Here is a 23716-nt window from a genome sequence, read left to right as displayed (position 1 = left end):
CACCAGCATGTGCTGCCACACCTGTGTAACAACCCGGGCTCGAGAGCGCTCATCTATGTGGCCAGAGCAGGGCAGGAACTTACCTGGAGATCGGCAGCATGACGACGGGCAACTCAGAGTCCTGGGCCATCTCCCCTTGGCCTGGAGTCCAGTGTACATGGCCAGAGCCCCACAAGCTGCCTCTCTTCCAGCCACCGATCTGGGCTTGTGCCCTGTGGTTATGGGGCAGTGGCCGTGCCTTGGCTGGGTGCTTGCGCAGTGGACATGCCCAAGACCAAGGGCTCAGGATTGGTGGCCGTTGGTGTCGTTGGCCACAGTGCAGTCTCTGTGGCAGTGCTGACTTGGGCAGCCTGGGACGTGCAACTCAGTTTGTGAGTTTACCGTTATGAAACCAGGAAACGTCAGAGGTCTACAGCAAAGCAACAGGTTGGGAGCATCAGCCAGCAGCAGGGCTCCCCTCCTGTCCCTGGGCCTGCTGCAGCAGCAGGGCTGGCTTCTATTCTCCCTAAGGATGACCCGAAAGAGGCAGGGCATGCCAAAGATGAATAGTTGAGACCAACGCCATAGCCTGGTGGCCTCAATCCTCACCTTGTATGTCCCCGCCAGGATCCTAGGATCCCACAGAGCCAGAGCTCCAGTTCGAGTCCTGGCTGCTCCACATCTCATCCAGCTCCATGCTTGTTTGCCTAGGAAAGCAGCTGAGCATGGCCAAGGCTCTTTGGATCCTACACCCGCATGGGGCACTCAGAAGAAGCCCCAGGTTCCTGGCTTCAGATTGGCTCAACTCCAGACACTGGGGTACTGAACCAGCAGACAGAAGATCCTCGTTGCTTTTCCTTCTCCTCTGTGAATCTCCCCTTCAAAAACATAAGAAAATTCTTTATAAAGGAAAAGGAATAGAAGAACAGAAAGAAGAGAGAAAAGAGAAAAAGATGAAGGAGGCACCAGCTTGCAAGCACTAATGGAAGAGCTTGAGGAAATCCATGTGATTTGAAGTGAGGGAAGAAATTTTGGCAAAGGTTCCTTTTTTTTTTAAATTAAATTTATTCATTAATTACATTGCATTGTAATTACATAGAATCTGGGATTCTCCCCCCCACACTCCCCCCATGGTGGGTTCCTCCACCCCGCTGCATAACCATAGTTCAAGTTTAGTTGAAATTCCCTCCCTGCAAGAATTTGCCAAGCATACAGTCCAACATCCCATAGTCCAGACAAGTCCATCTACTTATTGGGAAGACCCTCTCTGGTCTGAGGGCAGAGTCAGCAGAGCATCTTCCTGGTCAAATAAAAGCACTAATATACCATCTGCAACAATTAACATCGTTATGGAATTAATTGACATGATATTGTGCAGTCAACATGCCAAAAATAAATGCGATTTCTTAACCACTTTCTGTGACCCCCCCATTCACAGTTCAATTTTAGTTTATACTACAAATGACATAATATCCATAACATAACATGATATGCTTAACATCATATCATCTTAAATTAAGGCAAACATGTGGTATCTAACCTTTTGGGATTGGTTCATTTCCCTTAGCATTATGGTTTCCAGTTTGGCCCATTTGGCCACAAAGAACTGCATTGTGTTTTTTTTAATAGCTGAATAGTATTCCATGGAGTAGATGAACCATAGCTTTCTTATCCAGTCTTCTGCTGATGGGCATTTTGGCTGTTTCCATGTTTTTGCAATTACTGATTGTGCTGCTATGAACATAGGAGTGCATGTTGGTTTCTCATAAAACAAGTGTTCTGGATATATTCCTAGGAGTGCTATAGCTGGGTCATACGGTATGTTGATTTTGAGTTGTTTGAATATTCTCCATACTGATTTCCATAGAGGCTGTACCAATCTGCAGCCCCACCAGCAGTGGAGTAGGGTTCCTTTTTCCCCGCAACCTTGCCAGCAAGTGTTGTTGGTGCTTTTATTCATGTGGGCTAACCTTACTGGCGTTAGGTGGTATCTCATTGATGTTTTAATTTGAACTTCCCTTATTGCCAGGGAGCTTGAGCATATTTTCATACGTTTATTTGCCATTTGGGATTGTCCCTTTGTGAAATGTCTGCCCATTTCCCATGCCCATTTCTTGAGTGGCTTGTTTATTTTGGTGTTTTGGCTGTTTTGTAATTCTTTGTATACTCTGGAGATTAGTCCTCTATCACCTATGTCGTGCGCGAAGATCTTCTACCATTCTGTGGGTTGCTTTTTTACTTTATTGATTGTTTCCTTTGCTGTGCAGAGGATTCTGAGTTTGATGAGGCCCCATTTGTTTATTCTGGTCTCAATTTCTACTGCTTTTGGAGTCTTTTTTAGGAAGTGAGGGCCTACCCCTAAGTGATGCAGTGTGTTTCCAATATTTTCTTCCAAAAGTTTGAAGGTTTCTGGATGCAGGTTTAGATCTTTAATCCATTTAGATTTGATCTTAGTGTATGGTGAGAGATGTGGGTCTATCTTTTTGTTTCTACAGGCTATTAACCAGTTGTCCCAACAGCATTTATTCAAAAGACCTTCCCATTTGCCTGGATTATCGTTTGTCCTTTTATCAAAGATTATTTGGTTGTATCTGTGTGGGTTCCCATCTGGTGTTTCTATTCTGCTCCATTGATCTTCCTCTCTATCTTTGTGCCAGTACCAGGCTGTTTTGATAACCACTGCCCTGTAGTATGTCCAGAGGTCCGGGACTGTGATTCCCCCTGCCAACTTCCTGTTCTTCAGGATGGTTCTAGCTATTCGTGGTTTTTTGTGTTTCCAGATGAAACTTTGGGTCTTTGTTTCCAGTTCCATGAATAATGTTTTGGGCAATTTGATTGGGATTGTGTTGAATGTATATATTGCTTTTGGCAGTATAGACATTTTAATGATATTGATTTTACCTATCCAGGAGCATGGGATGTTACTCCATCTTTCGAGATCTTGTTCAATTTCTTTTTTAAGTAGTTTGTAGTTTTCCTCAAATAGGTCTCTTACATTTTTGGTTAGGCTTATTCCTAGATACTTCTGCTTTTCCCTGTTATTTTGAATGGTATCTTGCTGGTTAGATCTTTTTCCAACTTGCGGTTATTAGCATACACTATGGCTGTTGATTTTTGTTCATTAATTTTGTACCCTGCCACTCTATCAAACTCTCGTATAAGTTCTAGTAGTCTCTCTGTTGAGCCTTTTGGATCTTCCATATAAAGAATCATGTCATCTGCAGATAGTGAGAGCTTGACTTCTTCATTTCCCATTCGGATTCCTTTGATTTCTTTTTCTTGTCTTACGGCCTCAGCGAGTACCTCTAGAACTATGTTGAATAGCAGTGGAGAAAGTGGACATCCCTGTCTTGTTCCAGATCTCAGTGGGAAGGGTTCCAGTTTTTCTCCATTCAGTATGATGCTGTCATTGGGTTTTTCATACATTGGTTTGATTATATTGCGAATTTTTCCATCTATGCCTACCTTGGTTAGGGTCTTTAGCAGGAAGTTGTGCTGGATTTTGTAGAAAGCTTTTTCTGCATCTATTGATACTATCATGTGATTCTTGTGTTTCAGTTTTTGGATGTGGTGTATCACATTTATGGATTTCCGAATGTTGAACCACCTTTGCCTTCCAGGGATGAATCCTACTTCCTCCGGATGAATGATCTGTCGGATGATTTTTTGAATTCTCTTGGCTAGGATTTTGTTGAGAATCTTAGCATCAATGTTCATCAGAGAGATAGGTCTGTAGTTTTCTTTCTCTGTAGGTTCTCTGTCCGGTTTTGGGATTAAGGTAATGTTGGCTTCATAGAATGAGTTTGGAAGGGTTGCTTTTCTATTGTTTTGAAGAGTTTGTAGCGGATTGGGGTTAGTTCGGTTCAGAATGTTTTGTAGAATTCTGCAGTGAAGCCATCTGGGCCTGGGCTTTTCTTTGTTGGGAGGTCTTTAATCACTGATTCAATCTCTGCTTCAGTTATGGGTTTGTTCAGGTTATTTGTTGCCTCTGGTCTAAGTTTTGGCAGGTGGTGTGAGTCTAAGAACTTTTCCATTCCTTGGTGGTCTTCTGATTTGTTGGAGTACAGTGCTTTGTAGTAATTTCTAATTGTGTTCTAAATGGTTGTAATGTCTGTTGTTATGTTGCCTTTTTCATCTTTGATGCTGTTAATTCTTGCTTTCTCTTGTTTTATCTTTGTCAGTCGGGCCAGCGGGGTGTCTATTTTGTTTATCTTTTCAAAAAACCAGCTTTTTGATTCATTGATTTTGTGTATGTTTTTTTTTATTTCTATCTGGTTGATTTCCTCCCTTGTTTTGATGATTTCTTGTTTCCTGCTGTGTGTGGGTCTCATCTGCTGCTGCTTTTCCAATTCCTGGAGGTGTGTGGTTAGTTCCTGTATTTGGTGCCTCTCTTGGGCCTTGACATGAGCTCCAATTGCGATGAATTTACCCCGTAGCACTGCTTTGGCAGTGTCCCACAAGTTTTGGAATGTTGTGTCAGAGTTTTCATTGATTTCCATAAATTTTTTGATCTCATCTTTAATTTCTTCCCTGACCCATTGTTCGTTCAATAGCATATTGTTCAACCTCCAAGAGTTTCTGTATTTCCTTGGGCTTTTTGAATTGCTGATTTCCAGTTTCATTCTGTGGCGGTCTATGAGGGTACATGGTATGATTCCTATCTTTTTGAAGTTATTTAGATTTGCTTTGTGTCCTATCATGTGGTCGATCCTGGAGAAGGTGCCATGCACTGCTGAAAAAAAATGTATAATCTGTGGTATTAGGATAAAAAGTTCTATAGACTTCTACTAAGTCCAATTGTTCTAATGTTTGTCTGAGCTCTGTTGTTTCTTTGTTGAGTTTTTGTTTTGTTGATCTGTCTATAGTTGTTAGCGGAGTGTTATAATCGCCCACTATTATTGTGTGTGTATCTTTGTCTCCCCTTAATCTGTAAGTAATTGCTTCACGTAGCTACGTGCTTTGGAATTAGGTGCATATATGTTCACGATTGTAATTACTTCCTGATAGATCAGACCCTTCACCATTATATAATGTCCTTCTCTGTCCTTTGTGATGTCTGTCAGCTTGAAGTTCAGGTCATCTGAGATTAGAACAGCTACTCCAGCCTTCTTTTCTCGTCCATTGGCATGCAATGTCTTTTTCCATCCCTTCACTTTAAATTTCTTACAGGCTTTTCTGGTTAGATGTGTCTCTTGTAGGCAACATATAGTTGGGTGCTGTTTGATGATCCATTCCGTTAATCTATGCCTTTTGATTGGTGAGTTTAGGCCATTTGTGTTTTGAGATAATATTGAGAGAAATTGATTTTGGGCTGCCATGAGTGTGTGTAAGTGTGCAAGTGTGTATTTGCGACTATTAGAGTTTCTGACTCGTTGACTTTCCTTGTATGGGTTTCAGTGGGAAGGTCTTCCCATTTGCCATCTTTGATTTTGGTTTTCATTTTTCTTTCTGGGTTTAGCACCTTCCTGAGGAGATTATCCAGAGCTGGTTTCGTGTTGATGTATTCTTCCAGTTTCTCTTTACCGTTGAAGTATTTGATTTCATTCTCAAATACAAATGAGAGCTTTGCTGGGTACATTATTCTTGGTTGGCAGTTTTTTTGTTTCAGGATTTGATAGGTTTTACCCCATTCTTTCCTTGCTTGCAGCGTTTCTTCTGATAGGTCGGCTGTGATTCTGATTTTCCTTCCCCTGAAAGTAATCTTATCCTTTTTTCTTACTTGTCTTAGAATAGTTTCCTTATGTTCACTTGAGGGTAGCTTGAGGACCAAATGTCTGGTGACGAGCTGTTTGGATCATATCTACTGGGGGTCCTTTGTCCTTCCTGGATTTGTGCTGGATTTATATTTCCGGTGTTCTGGAAGTTCTCCTGTATTATCTCATTGAGCACCCGTTGCAAGCCTGTCTCCTTTTCCACTCCTTCAGGAAGGCCTATTATTCTAATATTTGATTTTTTGAGTTTGTCTTTCATTTCCTGTATGGACCTATTGGCTTTCTCTAGATTTGTCTCCAACTGCTTGATGAGCTGCTGCCTTTCATTCTGATTGTCTTCCAATTCTGATATTCTGTCCTCTGCTGTGTTCATTCTGTTGGTTAGGCTTTCAATTTTGTGTTCTATATCGAGGATTCCCTTTTTGACTTGGTTTATTTCTGCAGTGATATGGTTTTCAAATACCTTGGACTCTTCCCAATGGTTCTCACTGTCTCTGATGAATTTCATCACTAGTTTCTTATAGTCCTTCTCTGGTATTTCCTCTGTATCTTCATCTTGCATCTCAGATATTGAGATTAGTTTTTGATTGTATTGGGAGGGAGTGCTTGATCTTTCTTCTGGGTCATTGCTTTTTCTGATACTTCTCCTCATTGTGTTTTTGCTTCTTGTTGTTTTGGGATTTTAGCGTCTGACTTTTTTGTCCACAGCAGTTGCCCTCAGTACCCTGAAGCGCCTCCCCACTCCTCAATAGCTCCAAGAGAGTGCAGAGGGAACCGCAGCAGGGCCGTGGACTGGGGCTCAGAAGTCCCCACACCAGCTCTGAATAGTGGACCGGCTGCTACAGCATCCACTGGCTCTTACCGCTGGACGTAGCCTGAGCTTCAGAGGCTGGACAACACTCGGCACAACCCCACAACCTGGGCAGAAGAGCAAGCCAGAAGGGGCGCGACTCCCCACAGCCCTGTGCCCCCCAGGACTCTGCTTCCACGGTTGAGAGAGTGCAATTGAGAAAGTAGCCTCTCTCAGGCAGAATCCCCTGCTGGGCCCAGCAGGAGAGGCCAAACCAGAGCCCACTCAGCCGAATCGGTGCGAGACTGGTTCTTCCAGCTGGAGGCCTGCCCAGAAGAGCCTGCTTGTGGTAGCTGGAGGTGGCGCCGCCCCTCTCAGCAGAGCAGCACCTGAGAGGGAATTCAGGAGAGCAGTCTGGTGCTGAGGCCATCGGAACTCTCCAACACAGCCGGGGGGCCGGGGATCCCAAGGCTCGAGCAGCAGAGGCCCACACGGAGGAGTAAGTCCTCAGTGGGGCAACGCCCCTGAGACGGTAGAGAAAGCCAAGCTGAGCAAGTCTCCTGCACTGCACTACTCGGGGCATAGAAGCCCTATACCCCGGCTCCCACACAAGTTGGAGTGTTCAGTTCTTGCACAGCTTCAGACTGGGAGAATTCCGGGGGAGAGGGGGCACTGAGCAGGGTCAGTCTCAGTGTGGTTCTCTCAGGGAGCGAAAAGCCCGAAAATTTTTTCTTTTTTGCCCCTGGGGTACTCCACCTCTCTGGGTTCCTGTGCGTCCCAGACTCACAGGTGCCCACTCCACAACAAAGCTTCTAAGACAGGTGCCTCTAGGGGCCCGTGTTGCTTAGAGCGCCAAGCAGTCTCACAGCTTTGGTTGCTGGAAGTTCAGCCAGGAGGGGAGCGGTCGCTGCTGCTGATAGGGGCCTTGGCAAAAGGCAACCTGTCCTGCTGTCTCCAGCCGCCCTGGGTCCTCTGGGCTTCCAGCCGATGCGCCCCTTTCCCGGGATGACTCACCACGTTTTAACCGGGTCTTTGTGTTTCCTGTGTTCCTTCTCTGGATTTCTTCCGAGTTATGTGTTTCTTCTTGGATGCTTGATGTCCAGGGAGCTTCTGGCACTCCTTCCTGTGGTTCTTTGGTCCGCAGATCTCTCTCCAGCCGCACCCTGTCTCACTTTCAGCGCTTCCCTTTCTATGCCTGTCCTCTCAGGTCGGCTATTTTTTCTGTCTCCCCCAAAGGTTCCTAATGGACACTGTGTCTCTACAGGGCCCATCCAAATCCGGGCACGTATAAGTGCCAGAGCCCTGTCGGAAGTCATGGCTGAAAGGGCACCTGCTCCATCTGTGACAGAACTTGTTACCCCCTTTGGGTAGAAAAGTGATCTTATTACTCCACCCCAACCCCTGTGCCACACCTCCACATCACTGACTCTACACATTGTCATTGAGGAGGGACAGAGCAGAAAGCAGCTGGGAAGCAGCTTGCCTTGTTGTCCAGAAACTGGCGACTTGCAAGCCTACTTCTCCTGGGAGACACCCTCAGTTAAATGGTACATGTGCTTGCCAACACACAGGATTACCCACAGCCCCAGCTGCCTCCTTCTGTGGGCCTGGATCCCTGGTGCTGCTCAGAACCACAGACAGGGCTGGCCAGGAAACCTGGTGCTAGGGCCTCTTGCTCTGTCCTGCCATGTCACCCTGGGAGAGACCTTTGCGGGACACTTCCATGTGAGGCCTATTCATGCCAATTGAGCCCAACTAGGCATCCCCTGGCCCCTGGATTTGCCTCTGTCTAAGGAGGGAGCAATGCTGTCTTGGATGCTAAGCTCCCTGTGCCATTGAATGGGTCCCAGCAGGAGGCCCCAGCAGCCAGCAGGTTCATCTACTACATTTTCTACTCCTAGCTGTTGCTCCTACGTGGAACTTAGTTAATTCTAAGCTAGTATCCCTGGTCTTTGGGTCACCTCATCTGTCAAATTCAAAGGCTAGCATCACTCTCTTAATTTCCTACACCTCACTCAGAGAACTGGTTGGGAAGTGGAGCTGCTGTGGCATGATTTGGTGTACATTTGGGATCGTAGAGCATGTACTGCTAGGAATTAGTCACTGAGCCATTGCACTGTTTCTCTGAAGCTGTGTTACACAATAGGATCGGAACTGGAGGAATCATGATTCCACATTTCAAGATGCAATATAGGGTAGTAGTAGTCAAAAGATTTTGATACTGATGCATAAACAGAGATCAGTGAGGATGAACACAGAACTAAGGAGAGAGACCACAAACATACATCCCACATGAGAACTGAAAGTAATCAAGGGAGAAAAGTCCATCTCTTCTGCAAATATTTTGGGATGATTGAATATACACTTTATAAAAGTAAGCAGCAAGATCTCCACGTTTCACCTTATACAAAAATGGGCTCTGAAGGGATCAAAATCTACACCCAGAAGCCATTAATTTATTAGAGGAAACATAGGGTACACTCAATAATATATAGTGTAGGAAAATTATTTTTTAAAAGGGTATATTTATTGTTGTGGGAAAGTCAGATTTACAGAGAGGAGAGACAGAAATACCTCCTACCCACTGGATTACTCTTGAAATGGCATCAACAGCCAGAGCTGAACTGGTTCAAAGCCAGGAACCACGAGCCCCTTCTGGGTCTCTCATGTGGTTACAGGTTCCCAAAGCTCCCGGCCATCCTCTACTGCTTTCCCAGGCCACAAGCTGGGATTGGTAATGAAAGTGGAACAGTGGGACATGAACTGATGCCTTTAGAGGATGCTGATACATGCAAGGTGAGGACTTTAGCTGCTAAGCTACCATACCAGGTCCAGGAAAATGATTCTTAGAAAACACATCAAAAGCACATGCAGCTAAAAGCCAAACTAATCAATGGGACAACATCAAATCAGAAGCTTCTGTGCTGCAAAGGAAATGGTCAATGATGTAAGGAGACAAACAAGAGAATGGAAAAATGTATCTAAGCAATATGTGACAGATAGGAGACTAATACCTATGATAAAAAAGCTTCAGAAACTCAATAATAGCAAAACAGTCACATGAAAAGGGCAAAATATATGAGCACATATTTTCCATAAGGAGAAAATTTAAAATGGGTATTAGAGACATGAAATAAATGCTTAGTGTTCCTAGCTTTTAGAGAAAATGCAAATCAAAACCACACTGCGGTTCCAACTAACTCCCATGAGTACTGCCCAAATGTAGACATCTACTAACAGCAACTGCTGCCGGAGATGTGAGGAACGAGGTACCCTGATTCCCTGTTGGTGGGAGTCTAGACTACAGAAACCATTTTGGAAGTCACTATGGAGAGTGCTGTGCGGATAATGGGACATTGATCATATAGCCAAGTCATCCCACTTCTGGAAATGTATACAACAGAAATGAAATCTGCATATGAGAAAGCGACCTACAACCCTTTGTTTATAACCGAACAATTCATAACAACAAAGACATGGAAACAACCAAGATGCCTGTCAACAGATGAATGGATAAAAAGCTAGTGTACCTGCTCTGTGGAATACTACACAGCCATAAACAGAATCAAATCCTACCATTTGCAATAAATTGGTCACAACTGGAGATCATTATACTTAGTGAAATAAGTCCAATACCATGTATTCTCTTTGAAATAAGACAATCTTCATGCAAATAATATGAACAATTAGACTAAACCAAATAAATAGATATAAGTAACAAGTGCATACATATATCCTCTTCAGTGAATTGTATAATGGAGACCAGCGTACCAGAAAGTAAAGATACATGCTACATCTTAATCACAAATGAAAGTAGGAAACATTAAAATATACTTTTACAGTATGATATTAGATTTACTCCTTTGTCTACACCTAGCATATCATGGCACAATTAAATACATAAAGTTAAACTTACAACTCTTACTAAGGGACTATACTATTCTGATAATTTGGGGGAAAATGTCAGGAAGAGAGCAAGGTGAGAGGAAGGGAGGAACCCTTAACCTAAAAAGGTTCATCATGGGATATAAATAATATATAATAAGAAGAAATAAAATAAAAAGATACTTTGAAAAAAATAAATGACTAGAGAAAATGTATATAAGTAGAGTATCAGGACACCTGAGCATTTGAAACAATGTTAATGACTCTAAAGGTAAGATACAGATTCCAATAGAATAATAATGGAGGACTTCAACACTTCATCTTCATCAATGGACAGCCTGACAAGACAGACAATCCACAAAGAAACAACACACCTGATCCACACAATGGGCAAATGGACCTAAGGAATACCTACAGAACATCTCTCCCCACAGTTGCAGGACTGTCATTATGGTTATTAAATCATGAAGCTTACTCTAGGATAGACCATATGTTAGGCCATAAAACAAGCTTCAGTAAAGAAAAAAAAATCACATCATGTATTATTCCTGACCACCATGGAATGAAGCTGGACCCAGGGTCTTGGTTTCCCCACTTTCTAATATTTTTTAGTGGGTCAGGGGCAGGTGAGTGGAACACTTTCAGCCAAGTTGAGAGAGGATTGCATCCCACCCCATCTCCATCAGCATATGGAGACAGAATCTCTGTCTAGTACTCTTTCCATTCTTTGGTACAGTGAATGTGCTGTGTCTTAGTAACTATATTCTCCTACCCCTCCTCAATCAAGGTGCAAACAACATCACTCTCTGCAGTGATATTAAGTTCTTTAACTTTGAGTGAATTTTACATAATCAGTATCACACTGAACATTATACCTCTGAATTGGGTATCACTCAAATGAGGGCATACTTAGAATATTCAAGGTAGCTGCAAGTTTACTTCTCATTCATTCATTCACAATGAAGCCTAAGTACTGGGCACAGGACAGACAAGGAACCAGAAATAGATTCCATTCCCTTGCCCAAAGATAGACATTTCAACACTAATAAAAAATTTGCCTAGCAAGCATATGACCAAAAGCACCTAGTTATACTTGATACTAGCACATAAAATATTTCTGTTACCTACATTTCTACCCTGAGAGTCAGCCTCACAGACAAGAATTCCAAATACAATTTTCTGACTTCAAGTATGATAGATGATATTAGTATCTATAGTGCACTCCCACTGATAACATTACATGAAATTTTGGAATTTCTTATTTGTATTACAAAAAACAATAAAGAAGTGTGTAATTCTCCATTTGCCATCTCCCAAGTCTGCATCTGCTCTCTCTGGGGCCTTGAAGGTTTGGTCCCTAGGGCTTGCCTCCTCTGGACATCCTTGCTGTTCACTGTGGGATGAGGTAGGCAATGGACCCAAGGGCAGAAAATATGAGAGTAGTAAGTGAGAGATCATAGATGCTGTCAGAACTAACAGATTACATAATGGCCAACAGCATTTTAATAGAGAAAAAAAAAACTGTAAAACTCACATGGAAGGCAAAAAGGCTTTGACGACCCACAAAAATCTTAAGCAGGAACACTACAGGAGTCATTGCACTCTCTGAATTTGGACTGTATTACATGATGGAAGAGCTGTCTAATTTAAATCATTCCCAGTCTTTGACAAATCAAATTTGATTTATGTTAAGAGAAGTTATTTACTGATCACCCATATCATAGTTCCGACTCAGCCAATAGAGATAGTATGTATTTTTATATCATTAAAATCTAGTGTGGCTAAAAAAAGGTATTACAGAGCAACAGTTAAGAATACAATATGATACCAGCCAATACACAGACACATAAACCACCAGAACTGAAGAGAAAGGCCAGACTCAAGACAACACATGCATTGTTAACTCATCTTCGACAAAGGTGCCAAGAACACACACTGGGGGCGGGGATAATTTGTTCACTCAGTGGGATGTACGGAAAGTGGTTATTCACACATAAAAGGATGACATTGGTATCATAAGCAATTTCAGTGTAGTATTTGCTCACCAGAACCAATGTTTTCAGACTAGCGGTGATGACAGAACTCAGGATCATGTGGGATTTGATTCATGTGCTGGTGCTGTGGTACAGTGAGATAAGCCTTTGGTTAATTCTGTCCAGCAGGAAGGGGAGACCCACCGGGTTGAGTCAGGGACTAGAGGAGGCTTGGCGGTGGTCCTGGGCAGCTGATTGTTGTCAGCTCTTGGTGTAGGTCCACACCCCTGACCTCCAGGGCTGGCGCCTGAATACCTGCTTCCCTGCCTCCTCACAGCCAAGCCGCCAGCCCTGATGCTTCAGCAGACCCAGGGACAGGAGGCAGGTCACTGCAGACCCACAAGGCCACCCTGTTGCTTTGCTGTAGGCCTCCGGCCTCTCCTGGCCTCACAAGGGTAAACTCACTAACACTAGCACTCCCCAGGTATCCCAAGTCAGCACTGGCACAGTGACTCCATTGTGGCCAACGACAACAATGGCCACCACTCCTGGGCCTTCTGCCCTCGGCATGTCCACTGTGCAAGTGCCCAGCCAAGGCTGGGCCCCTGCCTCATAACGGCAGGCCACAGGCCCAGACTGGCACCTGGAGAGAGGCAGCTCGTGGGGCTCCAGCCTTGGGCATTGGACTCCTGGTGGGAGAAGAGATGGCCCTGGACTGAACTGCCCTTCCTAATGCTGTGGTACCTGCACACACTGGCAATTGTAATTCCCTGGTTTGTTCTGTCCACAGCCCCAGGTCCCACACAAACGGAGGGATGATGTGGCCCAGCTCACCTGAGTGTGCCACAAAGCTGGCCCTTGTGTGCACACCAGCTGGAACTTAGCCTAGTTAGGGCAACCCCCAATATCCCCCATCAGCCCAACCCCCGGCTTTGGTTCCTGCACATGCCAGTATGTACAGCTGACTAGTCTGGTTTCTTCCACATCCCACAGGCTCCTGTATACGCCTATGGGTATTGCACGTTAGGTTAACCAACTCCACCCCATGACTCAGTCGACACATATGCAGACAGGTGCTGCTGACTTGTCCAGGCTCTCATGCACATCTGCAGGAGCTGCAGCCCAGCAGATGAGTGCCCACAGTTTGCGTATTAGGCCCAGTCCCAATCCTGGATCTTACACTTTCCAGGGAGTACTGTGGTCCAGTCTGACATGACTTGTATCCAGTTGTGGCAGTTGCTATTGGATGCAATGACAAAGATCAGTCTGTTGTCTCTTACTGTGGCCCTTGCAAGCACCAGCAGATGAAATGCTGCTGAATATAATGCGCCTCCCCCAATCCCAGCTCACAGGCAGGTTGACGATTTTTACAGTCCTGCCCAGTATGGTTCACCCCCAGTCCCAGTTCTCACAGCATTCCCTGCAGGTTTACTCTTGGGCTAGGTTTTGGTGTGTGTTGATGGGTATTGCAACCCAATCTGGCATGGCCAGTCTCATCTGGGCATTCATTAGCAGGTGTTGCAGCCTGGCTTTGTCCACCTTGCACCCATTCCCAGTCCATGCTTGTGGTGCTGCAGCCTTCTCCAGCCCAGCCAACACCCAGTCCTAGCACTTATTTGTTGCATTGCAATCCAGCCTGGTCTGCACCTCATCCTGACCCTCACACCTGCCAGTGGGTGTTGCAGACATCCATCCTGGCCTGCCCTTAAACCTGAGCCACTTTTATGATAGTGAACACTGTAACTCTGCTTCGCCTGGACAGCCTGCAGCTTTGGTTCTCATGGTTACCAGCTGGGACTGTGTCATAACAGGGGAGTTCCCCAACCTCCTCTATCAGACCAGCTCCCAGTCCTGGATCTCGAGCACACCATTGTTGTATGGATTCGCCAGACATGGATCACTTCTAGTCCCAACATTCATTGCAGCCCTGCCAGACACACCTGTTCTGGCTGTCATGTGAATACAGACCATCCCTGCCTGGCCCACCCACAGGCCTGGTTGTTATGCAGATCAGGGGTGCCACAAACTAGCTCAGCTCATCCCAAACACTGGCTCTCATGAACCCCAGCAGGTGTTGGAGCCTAGCAAAGTCTGGCACAATCCCAGACCCAGCCTACACACATGCTCAGGGATATTATAGCTGTGGTTCAGCCTAATTCACTCCTATTCGTAGCTCTTGCAATGACCAGTGGGAACTGCAGCCTAGCAGGTAGAACCCTAATCTCCCCTACCAGGCCTGCTCCAAGCCACAAACTTGCACTTACCAAGATTTGCTCTCATCCTTGTGATTGGATTCTGAAGCCTGGCCTGCCAGCCCGTTCCCATCCTCAACTCCTGGCAGTGGATGCTGCAGCATAGGTCTACCCAGCATGCCCTCATCTCTGGCTCTCATTCAAACTGGAGGTAGCCTAGCACAACCTGGACCATATCACACCCTGTCTTCCCTACTTGCCAATATGCTACGGCTTAGCCTGTCCCTGCTCAGTCCACCACCTAAGTCAGGCCACATACCTGCCAACAAGCACAGGTATTTGCTCAACAGTAGTTGTTTCAGTCCAGGAGGGGAGTACCCCAAACTCCCCCATTAGGTCCTTTCCCAGACCTCATGTATGCCAGTGGATTCTCAACCTCTACTCAGAATAGTCTGCCCCCTGCATCTCAGCCTTTTTGTGTGCTGGTGAATGTTGTGTTCCTGTCCATCCCACACTCTATTCTTGGGTTATCTGTGGGTGCTGCAGCCTGGACCAGCCCAGCCTATTCCCAACCCTTGAGTGTTGGTTAGTTCTGTGGTCATGCCTAGCTTGGTCACAGCCTTTGGGAAAACCAATAGGTAGCTGATCCATAGGGGTGGACTCACAAATACCCCATATGAGCTACCCATAGACCCAGATCTCTTGTGTGCCAGACAGTGTCATGGCCCAGCCTACCATGAGCTACCCCCTGCCCCAATAGGTAATGCAAACTGTATCCTGCCAGGCAGGCTCCCCAGCCCTAGCTTTTTAAATTTAAGTTTATTTTTGATGATACTTACATTGTTGATCAGAAAAGGGTTGAGGAGTAGGGGAAAGTGGTATAACCATTATTTCCACACCTTCTTTTTCTTCTTTCTGTATCTGGGAAAAGTGGTGAGACAAAGGGAGTAGCACACCCAGCCTCCCAACTGCACCGGCAATGGGGAACAGACACTCAATGTCATCCCAGGATCCCTGATATGGAGCATGTTCTGAGGGTTCTGCTCAAGTGGTTTTGATACTTCTGACATTCTGTCAACCTTGCCGATCCAAGGATGAGGAAATCCTTCCAAGTCCACTGGTGTTGGCAATGCCCGCGTCGCCACGTACCCCGAGCTGAGCGGAGGGACTAGGGTTACACAAAGGACAACGCAGAGTGCCAACACAACACAACACGCAGTACACCGAATGCCGATCGATGATAGATTGATCTTTATTGCAACTCCAGGCTTTCTTTTATACTCTCCCTAGCCCCTACCAGTGTTTATCCAGTCCTCAAGGGACCACCCTAAATCCTCGAGTTCCTCCCAGTACTGGCCACCCTAAATCCCTTGAGTTCCTCCCAGTGTTTATCCAATCCGTTGGCAGATAACTTGACAAATAGGAAGCAGGAACTTGAGGTTAAGCCAGTGGCTAGATGTATCAGGCCAAAATTGCTCATCCTGTTTCCCTCTGAGAAACAAGCTAAGCTCTGGAGTTAATCCTTGGGAGACCGGGGCCTGCACATTGGCAGACATAGTCTGCCTCAGAGTTTCCATCTACCCAGAAATTCCCTGACAAGCTTCATGGCAGTAGATAATCAACTTGTTTTTGCCTCCTTCCTCTGCTGTGCTACCAGATGTCCTCTGCAGGATCCAATGGACTGCCAAATCTTCCATATGCATCTGGGTATGCCATCCACTGCTACATCCAAGCCACCAAGGAGTCCCAGTTCTGACACATGCACTCCATTGTTAGATCACAGGTTCTGCCACTCTCCTCATGGTTGGAGTTGTGAGTCCAGTAGTCCAGGTTGGGGGATCCCCACTGGATCATACTCCAGCTCTAATTTCTGTGCCTGCTAGCATGCAGTTGATTGATCTGGTCTTTTCCACATCGTATTCAATTCTCCTACACATCATTGGGCATTGGAGTGTCCCGTCCAGCAGGACAGTCAACTGGGGTCACAACCAATCTAGGAGAGAATGAAGGGACAAGAGACACAAAGAATGGACAGCAAGACAGTAGGTCTGATCAAGCTGTCAGTTTATTGATTTCAACTGAGGGTTTTTATATTCTTCAGTAACTAAGGCTCAGGGAGGGAAGGAAAAACTGGAACGCAAGCCATTGCCTTAAGATTGATTGTTCTTGAGCAGCCACCATATCAACAATAGTAACCACTATATCAATAATAGTGTAGGTACAAGATGTTGGCAGGTACAGCATAAATCACATTCTGAAACAGTTGCTAGAAACAATCGAAACTAAGCGTGTGATTAGTTTCATAACCTCTTTCCCAAGCATAGAGCAAACTGGGGGTTTTCCACTGTCCCATAGGTCTATATTCAAAATGGCTTCAGTGTGGCTATAGTACCTGGCTCCTGACATTGGAGCCTAACTCGACACAACTGATTTCACCCTCCAGGCCACATTCATGCCAGCAGGTGCCACTGCCTGTCCAGCCAGGTCCATCCTCAGTACTGGTTCTCATGCTCACCAGTGGGAGCTGCACCCATCTGAGAAGTGACCGCAGTTTCTATACTGGGCCTACTTCCTACCCCTAATCATGCACTCTCCGGGTGATTCTGCAGTCTAGCTCAACAGAACTGGCTTCTAGTCCCAGTCCTTGCCAGCTGATGTTGTGACAAGGATTGCCTGCCTGCCTTTACTCTGGATCATGCTTGAACCAGTGGATACAGTTGGCCAACCCAGCCTGGCTCTCCCCCTAACCCAGTTCACATGCAGGCTAACAGGGGTTGTAGCCCTGCCAGGCTGATCTGGCCCCAGTCCTAGCTCTCACACTCACCAGCAGGAGCAGTGGTGCAGCAGGGGAATCCCCATTGTTCCTCCACTAGGCTCTCATCTTCCCCTTGGGGCTCACATGTGTTGGTGGATGCTGCAGCCCAGTATGGTATGGTTTTTCTGACCTCAGCATTTGCCTAGCCCTAGTTTTTATGTGCAATTGTCAATACTATAGCCCAGCTTAGGTCTCCCACATGAATAGGTGCATTGGTGTGACCCAGAAAGGTCTTCCAGTTATCTTCCTCCAAACTACGTGGTCACAGCCTCCCGTTGTGTCTGGTCTGTGGAAGTTCCCCAGAGAGCATTCCTCACCTGTAATGTTCTCCTTCGGCATTCTTCCCTCCCACACATCCCATATCCCCTTGCCTGAATTATCCATAGCCCCCATGCTTGCGAGTGCGCAGGTCCCTTGCCTGAAGATCGTTCAGATCTGGGAAGCTTTTTGTCATGAGGAATTAACCCTTCATTAGAAAAGCAAATCTGTTATAGCTTTTAAAGGTGGTACTCTGGGGAGAATCAAGATGGCGGAATAGGGTAAGGACACGTCTATGCAGATTGAAAAACATTTAATCAGGATGAAGCAGAGAGGACATATTTTAGGAACTGGAAGGGACAGAACAACAGTAAAGGGGTACCTGGAGACTGACCGACACAGGAAAGCAGCGGACACAACGGTGTGGTGTCGCAAAGACTGATACTCCAGCACGGCAATCTGAACTCCAGCAGCATCCGGAACTCCACCAGCAACCAGGTGGGAAGGGACTTTACTGGGAGCTTGGGTGGTGAACCCAAAGAACTGTCTGTTCTACTGGTAAGTTTGATTTGATCAGGAGCAGAGACAGAGCAGCAGATCTCAGACAGGCAGTGCGAAAACAGGGTGGATTTCATAGCCCAGTCAGCCTCTTAGAGCTGAATTGGGTGCCATTTTGCGTAAGGAGGAAAGGGAAAGGGAAAGGACTGAGCATGCGCTGAGCATGCACTGAGCTGGGAGTGAGCTCATTTCTGACTCAGTGAAGTGCAACGACGTGGGATTCTATGGGTACCACCCAGGGCAAGTCTGGATAGCCCTCGGATCTGATGGCCAGCAGATCAAGAACTGTAATGGTTCTATATCAGGTGTCATTTTGGGCACTGTGGCAATAGCTTTGGGACTGCAGGGGACAATAGCAAAGTGCGCATGTGCTGAGCTCGCAAGAACTTGCTGAGGTCCGTGATTGCACTGGTCCCATAGGAAAATAATACCGACTGTGGCAGTATACCAGCCAAAATAGGTCCGTGTGGCACCCAGACCTAACGCCCAACAGGTTCCAGTAAGATCAGTGCCACCAACAGCCCAATTATATAGGACACCTTGTGTCTCTCTAATCCTGGGACCTGCTCCAACTAGAAGTGGGAGAAAGGTTGCAGAGACAACGGTGCAGCCTCAGCATGGTATCACAGGAGGTGGAGAGTGGTGAGCCAGGAGCTGGGTCTGTGGAGACCACGGTGGAAATCTGACGTAAGAACCCAGACCTGGAACTCGCTGGAGGTTGTGGCACAAGTGGCTGCAAGCCAAAAGTTCTGTACCAACCGCAATAAGTAAAATCACGTTGTAGCCCTGTGGGTGACACAACTTAGAAACCTGCCCCAAGGAGAAGAATCTGCTAACCAGAAGTTCAATGACCAAGAGCAAAGGAAGAGACAAAGGCACAATGAACATCACTGAAGACTCCCCTGCAAAGGAGCAAAACCCATTGCCAACCTCAGAGTTAACTGAGGAAGACATCGAGAAAATGGGGCACACAGAATCCATAAGAATCATTTTAAAGATTTTGATCAACAATGAGAAGCTCATGCAAGAGTTCAAAGAATTTAAGGAAGGAAGCAGTAAAGCAAATCAAGGCTGATATATCAGAAATTAAGAACACAGTAGAGCAAATTAGAGTACGGTGGGGAGTTTCCAAAGTAGAATGAAGCAAGCAGAAGAAAGAATCTCAGAATTGGAAAATATTTCCTGTCATCAGGGGAAGCAAACAAAAACCTGGAAGTAGAGCTGGATCAGGCTGAAAAAAGTATTCAAGAATTGAAAGACACTATTAAGAGGCCAAATATAAGAGTTATGGGAGTCCCAGAAGGTGCAGAAAGAAAAGCTGAGTTTGCAAATGTATTTAATGAAATAATAAGGGAAAATTTCCCTAATCTGGAGAAAGAATTGGGAAAGAAGTTCCAGGAGGGGCACAGAAATCCCAATAGGCTTGATTAAAAGCGATCTTCACTACGACATATGATCTTCAAACTCTCTTCAATTGAACATAAGGAAAAAAATCCTTAAATGTGCACGTGAAAAAAATCAATTGACATATAAAGGAATGCCAATTAAACTCACAGGAGACCTCTCACAGGAAACTCTACAGGCAAGAAGAGTTGGAGTGACATATTCCAGATTCTAAAAGAAAAAAATTGTTAACCTAGGAAAACATACCCTGCAAAGCTTTCTTTTGTCTTTGAAAAATGAAATAAAATTCTTCCACAGTAAAGAAAAGCTAAAAGAATTTTCCTCTTCCAAACCTGCCCTACAAATAATACTTCAAGAAGTTCTCTTGACAGAGAAGAGGAATAGCACCTACCAAAACCAAAGGCAAATGGGAAGAAGATTCCAGGAAAACAACAGAAGACTAAACCAATGAACAACCCATTCCTAAAATGACAGGACCAAAGTAACACCCATGTATATTAAACTCTGAATGTGAATGACTTAAGCTCAACCAAACGTCATAGATTAGTAGACTGGATTAAAAAACAAAACCCATCTGTTTATTGTCTGGAGGAGACACACTTCAACAAAGATCAGCGGAAACTATGTCACATGGGTTTTGTTGTTTTCTGTTGTTTTCATCTCTTCAAAACATTTCCTTTGGATTAAATCATTCAATGACTCTTAGATCATGCAGTAGCATGATTTTCTTCAAGAAGGTTCTTGATTTTTATTTCTTCAGCTACACATTAGTTATTTAGTAGCATGTTATTTAACTTCTTGATGTTGTTACTATTTTTTTTTCTCCCGAATGTTGATTTTGTTTTGTAGCTCTTCATTTAAGGGGATGTATAGTAGCTGTGTAATGGAGACTGTTATTTAGTAACATGTCATTTAACTTCAGGCATTGTAAATTTCTATTTTTCTTTTTATTGTTGATTTTGTATCATGACTTTTCATTTAAGGGGATGTGCAGTAGTTGTGTAATGGAGACTGTCATATCTAGTAGCATGTCATTTAACTTCATGGTATTGTAAATTTCTTCTTTTCTTTCTATTGTTGATTTTGAATCATGACTTTTCATTTAAGGAGATGTACAGTAGCTGTGAAATGGAGACTGACATCCAGATGTGAGGATGTAGTGTGGTATGCATTTCTGCTTCCAGACAAAGATGGACTTATAATGAAACTGTTTACTATATCATGACAATAGGATTCTGGGCTCTCTGCCATTGTCCATGCCCACAATGATGGACATATGACTGAGTATGAAGAATTATATTTTAGTAATGATATAGAGGAACTGGGGGGGGAGGGAACCAGGGAGGGGATAAGGGAATATGAAACTGTATCATAAAATAATAACAACAATAATAAAAAGTGTTAAAATTAAAAAAAGGTGGTACTCTTTTTTCCTATTAAGTACAGTTCAGAAAGTAATAGCCTGGTGCTATAAAACACTGTATGGGAAAGGACAGCAGGATATTATACCTCCATGGGTGGCACCGACTGTGGATCAAAACTATGAGAAAAAGAAGTGGCAGCTGAATTGATCATGTGTGGACTTTTCCCTGCCCTTATTCCAGAGGTGGGCATGTCTGGTGTGACAGCTGTAAGAAGCTGGCAATACAGGAATTAAAAAAAAAAGAATGTGGAAATGGTGAGCTCACCCACTTTCCTGTAGCTCTGGATCCTTATCACCCTAATCAACTGTGTAAAAATCATCAAAAATTAAAATAATAGTTAAAAAGGGGGGGCCTGGCATAATGGCCTAACAGTTAAAGTCCTTGCCTTGAATGTGTCAGGATCCCATATGGGCACAGGTTCTAATCCCGGCGGTCCCACTCTCCATCCAGTTTCCTGCTTGTGGTCTGCCAAGGCAATTCAGGATGGTACAAATCCTTGGGACCCTTCCTCCTGGGAGAGCAGGAGGAAGTTCCTGGCTCCTAGCTTTGGATCGGTGCAGAACCGGCCTTTGGGGTCACTTGGGGAGTGAATCATTAGATGGAAGATTTTTCTCTCTGTTTCTCCTCCTCTATATATATCTGACTTTGCAACAAAAATAAATAAAATCTTAAAAAAAGAAGCCAGCAAAATAATTTGATCTAGTCCTGCCAATTGAACTGCTACTGGGAATCTAAATTCAGTAAATCTATCACAATGTTATTTTTTTAAAAAGATTTTATTATTATTGGAAAGCCGGATATACAGAGAGGAGGAGAGACAGAGAGGAAGATCTTCCATCTGATGTTTCACTCCCCAAGTGAGCCGCAACGGGCCGGTGCTGTGCCGATCCGATGCCGGGAACCAGGAACCTCTTCCAGGTCTCCCATGCGGGTGCAGGGTCCCAATGCATTGGGCCATCCTTGACTGCTTTCCCAGGCCTAAGCAGGGAGCTGGATGGGAAGTGGAGCTGCCGGGATTAGAATCGGCGCCCATATGGGATCCCGGGGCTTTTAAGGCGAGGACGTTAGCCGCTGGGCCACGCTGCCGGGCCCCACAATGCTATTTTTAAAAAGATGTATGTATTGGTTTTTATTGGAAAGTCAGATATAGAGGGAGGAAGAGAGACAGAGAGAAAGATTTTCTGTTGGATGATTCACTCCCAAGTGGCCCCCAAAGGCTGGAGCTGAGCCAATTTGAAGCCAGGATCCAGGAGCTTGTTCTAGGTCTCCCACATGGGTGCAAGTTCACAAGGCTTTGGCCTGCCCTCAACTGCTTTCCCAGGCCGCAAACAAGGAGCTGGATAGGAAGTGGAGAAGCTAGGTTTAGAACTGCCACCATATGGGATACCAGTGCATTCGAGGCAAGGATTTTAGCTATTAGGCTACCATGCTGCACCCAGTGCTATTTTTAAGTTGATCATTTTGGCCTGCAAATGATATTATGAATAGCCAGATGATACTTGGCAGAAAAAAGGTTCCCCACTGCAACACCTAAGCAGTAAGATACAGCAGCTCTTCATGTAACATTTGCATTGTATGTTAGTTGTTAACAAGTCTAGAGGTGGTCTAAAGCCAATAGGCAGGTGTGTGTGGGTTGTATATACACCACACCATTTTCTGTAAAGGGCTTGGGCATCTGTGGTTTTGGAAGCCTCAGTGTGTCCAAAACTAGTCCTCCGTCCATGCCAAGGGATGACTGGATCATTGGACCCTAGAGGGAGTGGCAGTGACTGTAGGGTTACAAAAAGTTGGGCCCTCCCTTTAAAAAAATGTGGTTATAATTACACTGAGGGATTAACACTTGAGAAGTCCAATGTGAAAGATGGAGAGGATAAAAATATGGATTGGTATCTGCTAGCTTTCATCTTTGTGAAGTGTGAGAAATGTTCAGGCTTTAATTGAGGGTGTGTAACTTTCTATCCTGATAGACTGGAACTCACAGGGGAAGTCCATGTCAAAAATGACCCTGGAACTGTTGACCAATGGTTCTGTTTCCTTTCTGAGGAAAGATAGCTTTGTGTCTGGAGTGAAGATTTTATTATGGTTCCCAGACTGGTCCAGCCAAGGTAAGACCAGTAGATGGTGTTTGTCCTCTGATTTCCTAACATTTTCAGAAAATCCTGAGGCATATTCAGTGAACTGATTAGTCTTGTAGTCTTTAGTCTTCACCCTTTTGGCATTATACACATTTTTTTCCTCTTGGCGAGTGATTTTTCCTTCTTTTCTTAAGAATTAATTACCTGTTTACTTGAAAGGAAGAGTGGCAAGACTCTGATCTGTTAGTTTTCTCTCTTGATGGCCACAGTGGCCAGGAATGGGCCACACCAAATCCGGGATCCTGGAGCTCCATCTGGGTCCTACATGCATGTCAGAGGCCTAATCACTTGGGCTGTCTGTCATGCACTCCTTTCCCAGGTACATTAACAGGGCTGGATTGGAAGCAGAGCAGCTGGGACTCTGAGCATTTTCACTCTGGGGTGTTGTCACAGGGAAGAGTTAACCTGCTGTGCCACAATGAAAGATGCAACTTTCATCTCAGTGTCCATTGACTGCTGATTGTTGGTTCCAGGGGGTCAATGGTGTGAGTCTCTGGTTGTTCCTGAGCTTTCTTCTGCTTCAGCAGAAAGGAGATAGTGCCCTTAGTAGTTCATGTGGGAGTAGGAGTTGAAGATAGCAAACAGAGCCTAG

This window comes from Ochotona princeps, chromosome 24, assembly GCF_030435755.1.
Source record: "Ochotona princeps isolate mOchPri1 chromosome 24, mOchPri1.hap1, whole genome shotgun sequence".
Lineage (NCBI taxonomy): Eukaryota > Metazoa > Chordata > Mammalia > Lagomorpha > Ochotonidae > Ochotona > Ochotona princeps.
The sequence above is the reverse complement of the archived record's forward strand: the minus strand, read 5'-3'. Positions refer to the sequence as shown.